Source organism: Pogoniulus pusillus, chromosome 5 (genome assembly GCF_015220805.1).
Source record: "Pogoniulus pusillus isolate bPogPus1 chromosome 5, bPogPus1.pri, whole genome shotgun sequence".
NCBI lineage: Eukaryota > Metazoa > Chordata > Aves > Piciformes > Lybiidae > Pogoniulus > Pogoniulus pusillus.
Genome location: NC_087268.1, coordinates 28,182,196 through 28,191,905, shown reverse-complemented (window position 1 = coordinate 28,191,905; position 9,710 = coordinate 28,182,196). Strand labels below are relative to the sequence as shown.

At 46.1% G+C, this 9,710-nt stretch overlaps 1 long non-coding RNA gene across 1 annotated transcript; it reads right to left on the bottom strand.

The window, feature by feature from the left end:
• Positions 1–239: 239 nt before the first annotated feature.
• On the bottom strand, positions 240–6,699 carry LOC135175473 (uncharacterized). The gene is made up of 3 exons (XR_010302373.1): positions 6,275–6,699; positions 4,686–4,809; positions 240–488 (listed from the first exon to the last, which is right to left on the bottom strand). It is a non-coding gene; the product is annotated as an uncharacterized LOC135175473 (long non-coding RNA).
• Positions 6,700–9,710: the final 3,011 nt, after the last annotated feature.

Here is a 9,710-nt window from a genome sequence, read left to right as displayed (position 1 = left end):
TTTCTTTCTTTCTTTCTTTCTTTCTTTCTTTCTTTCTTTCTTTCTTTCTTTCTTTCTTTCTTTCTTTCTTTCTTTGCCCCCACATAAGGTGCTTGAGCCTTTGGAGACGCCATAAAATGACTCAGGGATTTTTACATCACTTAATATTTAATGGCTGCGTTAAATCTGGGCTTGCTTTTTTCCCCTCCACCCTTCTCCCCCCACCCAAGCTAGCCACTCCCCCGCCCCCGACTTCTCTCTACCTGTGAGAGCTAGAGGCAGAGTCAGCGCCGGGGCCCCTTCTCTCCGCCACCTGCGCACACCGGTCGCACACTGGGCACAAGTTGCCGCCCTTAGGGACACCCTCAGGCGTTAACCTCAGCTAAAACCAACATCGACGGCAGTCACGGCTCAGCTCGACACTGCCCGGCTCTCCGTCCTTTCCCGAATATGAGTAGTCTTAGCCCCTTACCCGAAGAGTCCTTTTCTCCATTTTCTCTCCTAAAGGGCTGCAGGAAGGGACAGGAGTGAGAAATTTAGGGCCATTATGGTGTTCCCTGCCTAAACGCGGCTGCTTCTCCCATCCCCTCCCGCAGGCGTGTTGCTGGGCAAGGGCTGACAAGTGTGGCTACAGCATCCCTTAACACAAGAGGGATGTCCTGGGCAACCACCCGCAGCGGGGGGAGAAAGCGGCGGACCTGGGAGGGGCGCTGAAGCCACTTTGTTCCCCAGCATTAGAGCCCCACCAGTTTCCTTGTGACTGGGAAAGTTTTATTCCTTGCCTCCAGAAAGGAAAGACCAATTGTAGCCCTGGAAATCACATAGCCCATAAATATGATAGATCCTGGCAAGATGAACTTCCCGCGTAAAACACCCGACACATGCACACCAAAAGGAAAAAAAAAAGAAAAAAAGAAAAGAGAGAGAGAGAAGTAGAGACAAGTAATCAAAGAGAGAAAACAACCTGCATGAAGATACACTGATACACTTTCATTTGGAAAACGGAGCCAAGTTTCTCTGTGTATTGACCATGCGGGAAAATGGTTGAGATATTTACATGAACGCTTTCCTACCTAGCAATATTCCAAACTAGTAAAACACATTTCCAGAGCGCAGTTCTCCTCAGCAACGTGGTGGTTTTACTTGAGAACTGCAGTAGTTTAGTGAACATTTCCCTAGCCTTTGTAGCGGGCAGGATTTGGAGTTGAAAGAGCCCAGCAAAGTTCAGCATCCCGGGTTTGGGACTAAGCGGATTGTCCCCCAGCTTTCGTCTGCTGCCTCCCCCTCCTCGCCTTCCCTTTCTCTCAATTCTCCAAGGGTAACCTTCGTTCTATTTTAAACAAGACAAGGATTAGCAGGGCAGCTCCTCTGCTGTATACTCGAATCAGGCAGCAGCAGCAGGCTTCGGGTACCGCAAGTGGACAGTAAAACAAAACTCTAAACGAGCAACAAGTTAACCTGGGAAAACTTAGTTTTGCTGGCTGCCTGGGGAAAAGCCCGGTATAGCCAGAGACTGTTCCTACAGTAGCTCCTTGAGCGTAAGAGTACTGTAAAGTTTATTTATTTTTTTCCCCACCCATTTTCTTTTAATAACTGCCTATTTTGCCTGAATGGGCGCCTGCGAAAAATGAATGTAGAGGCGATACTGTTTCTCAGGTAGGGAAAAGAAATGGAATGTTTACCGTATTTAGCATTCAGTTACTTATAGTGGGAAATGATTAGGTATCTACTAATATAACCGTGGAGACCAACTGCCTAATTAGCATTTACAAATTAAAATGTTAAACGTAAAGACATATTCCGTATACAGTCTGCTATATGTAAAACATATTCGTGCATAATACAGCAGTCGAAGTTGACTGGCTTCCAGATATGTAGTGTTCTTGGCTAATGTGATATGCTCTGGGTTTTTCAGGCTTAACCACAGTATTTTTCATAGTTCTTATGACCATGCTGATGGTTGTGCTAGGGATGTTATACTAACCAATCTCGAGAGAATAGGAAAATATACAGATTACTTTTAGATAAACACAATAGGTAGGTGGATCATTTCTCCACACCTTTCATTCTGAAGGGTTCACGCAGAACCTTATTAAATGGTTTGAGCATAACAAAGCATTTCGGGTTCTGTAATAAACTAGAACAATAATACTGAACTGAACGTGCTAAACAAGGCAGGTTTTAAAATAGAGGTCCTCTCTTTCCCAGATGCAAAATTCTGCTATTACCCGATGTACTGTGCCCAGGGTTCACCTCACATGGACTGTGATGAAAGTTGCCAAATCAATGGAACCTTCTATCTGTTGACTTGAGCTCAATGTAGACATGTTACATATGATGGAAACGTAACGGTCCGACCAATGTTAAAATCAGAAGGATATATAGCTCAAATCCAGCTCCTTAAACGTGCTGATTTTGTTTATAAGAATAATTGTGCATGCAGAGACATAAAAAAGGGATTTACAAGTTAGAGTATTTTAAAAGAGACTGTGAAAAACTTAGCCCCGCTTTTATTAGACATGATATCATTCTGATTTGCGTGCTTGCCATCTCAATAGCGATTCACATGTGAAAAAAAATCCATATGCATTACATAGATTTTCTTTTATGTGCATAAGGACTGGCAGTCTCATAGTGGATAAGAGGGTGAATAATTGTGATACACCAGAAAACAGTTCGTGCAGCTTGGCAGCTCTGTTTTTTATTATTAGGTTTTTTGACATTTGAACTTGTCTATTGTCTGAGGAGCTCAGTGCAGATTGCAGTAGGTCAACCTTAAGGCTGCTCTTTTTGGCATTGCACACAAACATGCACACGCTGTCTGTTCTCCTTGCATGAATGCAGCAGCTACAGTTTTTACCGCGCTTTTAAAAAATGCACATGTATTTATATTTATCTAATCCACTTGGGGTTTTCACGGTCGTGTGGTTAGTTTGTGGTACATGCATTCATTATTCACCTCTTCCTCCAATCTATATATTTGTCTGATGCTGGATACTTTTAAGTACTCAGTCGCTTTTACAGCTGTATAATTCCAGCATCACGATGTTTGATAAAAGCGAGTTTGGTAGCCCTGGGATTAAATGACATATTTTCCCGCAGCTTCGCTCAACTCCATCCACGACTCCTACAGTCAGAAGTTAACATTATTCATCATCTCCTCGCATTTACTCCCTCCTCCCTTCTCTAAATTCAGCCCCGCCATCAGACTTCTGAAACAATTTCTTGCTGCCTGCTAAAGAGTTTGGGGGGGTGGGAGGAGGGGGCTTGGGGGGTGAAGTGTGTTGGAGAAGAGGAGGGGGAGATAGAGAAAGGGACCCGAAAGCCTGTCGGGGAGCCCCCGCCACTCCGCGACCCCTCTGGGGTGGGAGTGCCGTCTCCGCCGGCCCTCCTGCGGGCGCGAGGTGGGCCGCGGCCGCGCCAAGGTCTCGGCAAGCACCCCAGTCCCCACCCCGGCCCCCTGGGACGGGGAGCCCGAGGAGGTAAAGACCGAGCCGCCGCTGGCAAGGAAAATGCGAAGTAGGGATGGATCCCCCCTGGGGGGAAGGGGAGGAGAAAGGGGAGCGGGAAAACTGGATCAAACCCCCATAGGAGAATCAGTTTGCTCTGGGGAAAACCAAAGATCGCGCCTAAATAACTTTTCCCTGGAGTGATTTGTCTCTCTTCCTCTTTCTTTTCTTGTTAGGTCTGTGCTGTTTTAAATTGAGGCTCTTTCCTCATCCTGCAGGCCGAAAGACAGCTGATTTCTTCTTGACTTTCGTTCAAATATGTATTTACATCCATGTATAAGTATACGCATATGCATATATAGGCACACGTAAACCTAGATATGCACCAGATACATCTGGATTTGTTCCCTTTTTCCCTTCACTCCTCCCTTCCTGCTTTAACAAGCGCCTGATAACGCGTTTAAGGCTTGTTATTTGAACTCTCAGATCAGCATGCAGAAATGTAATTGCATCGTTTTTCATCAGGAAAGAAAAGGAGGAGAAGGGGGGGGGGACACCTCCCCCCCTTACACGCGCAGACACCAAATGCTCAGTAATCGCTGAGTCACCGTATTGGGGGTCAGTGGATAAACACGAAGGAGAGAGCAGCATCTTATTGGAAACCCCTGCACAAACCGTGTCCCTCCTTATCTCCAGCCTGGAGATCCCTCTCTTCCTCCTTCCTCTGGTTTTATTAATTCGGACTTGGAATAAAGTGGCCCGAGGGCGGCCAGAGCCTTCTTTTGGGACTGAATGCCCTCTTCAGGCGCAGTGGCACTTGCTTTGTTTCGGCAAGGTTGTGTTAGTGGGTAACTAACCAATATTAAACTGCCATTTGGGCTGCCGGTGATGGGCGTCTTTTTGAGGAGAAAGTGGAGGAGGAGAAAAGGGGAAAACGCTGGGCAGTTCGCCTAGGGATGTAAAGAAAGGGAAAGCTTTCTCTGCGGCCGGGCTCTGATCTGGAGATGTTTATTCCTGTTTAAACGCTATTGTTCCTTCCAGGCTTTGACACAAACAGAAGGGGCGGGGGGAAGGGGGTGTGGGTGTGGATGGGTTACTGCAACAAAGCTGCTCAAACCCAAGCAACCCCAAAGGATGGGGAGTGCTTTCTTTGCTTTAAAAATGTATCTGGTGAGACTTTTTGTTTGAGGTTGTTCTCTGGGCTCCCCCCACCTCCCTCTGTGATCTGAGCAGAGTGCCTGACTGTGATTCACTTACCTGGGCCAGTTTAGTACATGTTACCCCAGGGTGGGTGCCAGGGAGCCTCACAGAGACAGATTCCTGGGCTCCTGGACTTCTGATGGGTTGAAGGAGCAGACCTGAAATCGGTTTGCAGCAAGGCCTGGAGTGGGAAACAAAGAAGTAGAAATGTTTGGAACCCAGGGAGAGCCTGGAATATAGAGAGGCATTGAGCTTCCGAGAGATGCTTCAGCTTCTCAGTGGGGGACAGAACAGGATCCTTTTTGGGCTGGCTGTGTGCAGTTGAGGGCTGGACTGTGCAGCCCACACTGAATCAGAGGCATTGTGTGCAAATGAATAAGTGCACATTGTTTTGAGCTGCTGCTATTGTATTTGGGACTGGGAGGAGGAGAGGGTTATATTTTGTGTGCGTGCATGTGCGTAGGTCTGTGTGCTTTCAAAAGGTGAGTACAGATTGCAATAGTTGCTGCTCTGTTTTTGTTTGTCAAATAGGGCCCTTCTCTTGGGAGAGGGGCATGTGGCGGATCCCAGCCCAGGATTACATTAATCAAAGCATTATTTCCCCAGGGATGTGCAGCACAAATGATAGTAAATCCTAATAAAATTGGATCGCTGAGAAATTGAACGCTTAAAGTAATCTGCTCTGCCTGATAAAAACTTCAAATTTATAAGATATTATGTATCCCCACCCCCAAACACCTTAGGTATCATCACTATGTGTGCATTACACATCTGCCTGTAGAAGAGAAATCACTGCTCAGTTTAGCAGGCCCATTACTATTAAATGTATACATATATGTAGATGTATGTGTGTGTGCATTGTGCACATGTATTGCATGCACACACACACACACATGCAGAGTCATAAAATAAACTAAAATCTATATGCACATAACAATAATGAATATGCTCAGTATTTTAAGGACTTTGCATACAACATCTTCGCTATGGCAGGTGTGGTGCAAGGCTGAGATGGGGCTGTACTTAACTGTGTACCAACACTGCAATCTTGACTGAGAACTCTATTTTATCTTGCTTTTTACTGACTTTTACCTTGGGCTTCCATGACAACACCTGTGATCTGAGTCCCACTAAAAGCAGCTTTGCTTTTTAAGGATGATACCACGAGATTGGTGGGTGAATAAATAAATAGGGGAATAAAAATAGATAAATAAACTGAAATACATGGACATGAGCATTTGAAGCTGAGTCTAGAAAGCCTTCAAAAGGCTGAGCTTCAGAAGGAAACTGGACCAGATGGGCACAGTTGAAAGAAGGGAAGGCATTCCTAGGCCAGTTATTTAATCTCAGAAGTGCAGCTTGCTGCACCTACAGCTCCTACATTTAGGGCCAGATCATCATCTTCCTTGCCCTTTGGTAAGGACCACGGAAAACCACTCTAGTTTCAGACTTTCAGTCTCTGCTACTTCCTTTCTGCAGAAGGAAAGTTAGTTTATAATTGCAGCTGTAGGACATGATGGTAGACTCAAAGAGACCCACTGTCCAGCATGGGAAGGAAAAAAAAATGCCTTTTTTTCCTGCTCACCTCCCTCTAAAAGACTGCTGTGCTTCCCAGTGTGAAAGGGGCAGAAGGCATTTCCACTCACCCAGCTGAAACTCTTTGAAAAGCTGCGAGTTTCCCTCGTGGTTAGGAATGCCGATCATTTCTCCTACCCCCGCCCTCGCGAAAGTCCGTCCAACAGTGGGATCCCACCGGAGCTAGCCCTGCTGAAGACTCCCACTCGTGACCGTGACTGGTCCTGCCCACTGCCCTACGGGGGACGCATCCCCATACGCCTCTCCCTTCCCCCTCCTTTCCTGGCAGACCGAAGGCATCTTCTCCTTTCCCTTGGCTTGGGATTTTCCTGCCCCATCCCTGCCCCGAGAGCCTGCGGGGAAGGGAGGGGGGAGGCGGTCCCGGCGCCGCAGCGCCCCGCTTGTTGGGTGAGACTCTGCCCTGCCGGTAGCTGCTCTCCGTGCCCGCATTCAGGGGGGCGAAAGGGAAAGCTGAGCCCTTTCCCAGCCCCGAAATGACGCAGTCCCTACTCCGGCATCGTCTCCCTTTTGGACTGGCTCCATTTCAAGAGCTCCGTCTCCCCCCACCCCCTTCTTCCCAGCCTTCCTCCTTCCTCCTCCTCTTCGCCTCACCGTCACTCTCAAACACCCCTCTCGCGGCTCCCCCGCTCCCCTCCGCCGCCCCAAACTCCTTCCTCAGGACCGTGGGATGCTGTTGAGCACTGATGAGAGTTGCTGGTCTCCATTTCCAAGCGGGGAGCCGCCGGGAGTGGTGAGGCAGCCGGTGGGGGGACGACGACGACGATGGGGGGGTTGAGGGGGGAGGGGGGGGGCGCCGTGCGGGCAGGCGGAGAGCAGCGCGGGATGTGCGAGAGAGGCGATGAATAAAGGAGAGGTGAGGGGGCGGCCCCGCGCCCTCTTCTCTCTCCCACTCCCCCATTTGGAGCACCCGAAGCTCCCGGGAATGAGCATCTCCTCGCACTCCCCCACCCCCGCCCTTGCCCGCCACCAAAGCGGCGCAGCAGCGGCTCCGCACCGCTCCGCGCCCCTGCTCACCGCTCCACGCACCGTGGCAGGCAGCTCTGCCCCGGCGAGTGTCCCACTGAACCTTGTACCATTCCCCTGGCTCCCACCACCACCCAGCTGTGCGGAACGTCCGGGAGGGGAGCTGCTCACTAACGGTGCCTCTGGTCCTCTATTTTCCTAGAAAAATCCCCAACCACTCCCCCCCCGCCCCAAAAGCCCCAAACCAACCATTCATTTGCATACCATTTGGCACCCTCTCTCGGTATTTTCTCCCCCTCCCCGCACTCTTTTTATCCTCCCTCCACCCCCGCCTAGATCTACCCTTCTCCCCTTCCTCCTCCCGCATCCCGGGTGCAACCGGATGGCAAAAATCAAAGCTGGTTCCAATTTACCCCAGTTGTCTTCCTTTGAGCATTCGTAAGGTAGGTATGGTGGGATACTGCGCTCCCACTCCCCATGTGTTCAGCAAGGTGCCTTCCTCCTCACCCCACCCTTCCCTCCCCACTTTCTGTTCCTTAATTGGCTCTATCTTGATGTACACTTGTTTTGTTTAGCCTGTTTTACCATTGTGGACAAGATAGGCAGAAAAAGAAGTGTTTGACTTAGTATGTCTCTCTGAACTTTTCCCTTCCTCCCCCCCTCGCCTCCGCCCCCCGCGCTCCCCCCCCCCCCCCCCCCCCCCCCCCCGTTAATTTGCATTTGAGGTCTAATTCATATTTCAAAATTCTAGTGTTCGAGGACTGTATAGGAGCAGGGCATTAATTTCTGTGTTTTGAGAAGACTCTCCTGTATTCACTCTTCTCTGCATAATTTCATTGTGTTTACAAGGGTTTCACACCAGTTATTTTGCAATTTAATTTTTTAAAGAATTGGATCAAATTCAAAAACTTTTATTTTCTTGTTTTAAATCACAAGGGGAGCGAATACCAGGCATTAAAAGCATTACCAATGTTATTAACAATGCTGCAAACTTAAATTTTAAGGCACAAGCCATATATTCTTATAAACATATTAATCTGCATTAATTTGAGTTGAATTTCTGGCCCTTAAACATCTGATTTTGGTGACAGTCAAGGAAAGCCTACCATACAAATACTGAGGTGTATTTATAATTTCTTACATTTATTTACAGGTGATTTTACTGCTCTTACTCTGCTGCTAGTCTTGCTCCAGCACTTTGTCATTTTTTCACTCCTGAAAAGCATTTCATAGGATTAGGTGCTGCTTTACTCATCAGAGATTGTCAGGCTTGTTGAGGTATAGCTTCCATCCACATCTCTGGAAATAGCTATGTGGCCATGTGGACTTTATGGAAATGTTATAAAAGATACGTGGTCATATAAAGTGATTCTGGTTTGCATCTACAGCTCTTTCAGTTCTTTGGATGAGATGAAGGAACCATCTAGGTTTAGGCCTTTATAGGTCCTTTAAGGACTTCCTTCACATGTTTTATATGTAACTCTAAAATGAATTGTATTTATATATATAATGATTACATGACTGGCATATGTTGCATGGTATGCATATGAGGCATTTCAAGTTATTTCTACACATGCGCAACTTTATTTTTCACAAATGTATATGTGTGTGTACGTGCGTGTTTATACACGTGTGTGATGAAATACATGGTGGAAGGCAAAACTACCCTAAATAAAAAATGTTCATAAGGAAAAATCTGTTGAGGTACTTCACTGAGAGTTTGCATCTGGCACCTTGTAAAAGTCACTTAAGTTACAGACTTTACTGTAAATATCTACATACGCCCTATCTCGGCATAAAAATATTTGTCCTTCTAGAACTAACTGAACAGGGCTATGAATTATGCCTAAAAAGATGCCACAGATCAGCTTATAAAATTATAATGGTATCTGGAATTTTATAGAATGCTAACAACTTTAGCATGATTCTTGGCATAAGCAATTTAGTACAATTTCATTTGTTTGAACCAGAATGATATTACAAAGTGAATTAATAGAACATTAGCACAGAAAAAAAAAAAAAGGAAACACTTCTTCCTTTGAAATATGAAGTGCCACTAAGTTGAGATGAAACCTGAAAGTCAGTGAATAATATATGTGGGATATTAATATTTTAAATGTATCATATTTAAAATTGCTGTGAACTTAAACACTGTTTCATATCAAGAAAAAACATGTAATTCATTTTAGGTTCCAATTTTATATGCAGCATTTTACAAATGAAGCAACTCACTAAAGAAGTGAAGTCAGGTATGTAGGCATATTTTGCTGTTCTGCACATTAAATATGATCATTATGGAGTATAAATTTAATTTCAGAAATATTAAAAAATAACACTTGATTTTTTTTTCCTGCTGCACTGCAAGGAAAACATTTTAAAGTACCTGATTAATGAGATGAAATGAGCTGATAACGTCCCATAATACCTCCATGGGCTTTTATACCTTGTGAAACCACACCACAACATCACTTTTACAAGAAGTGTGAAGTCAAATAATGCAATCATATTTAAAATTTAGAATGG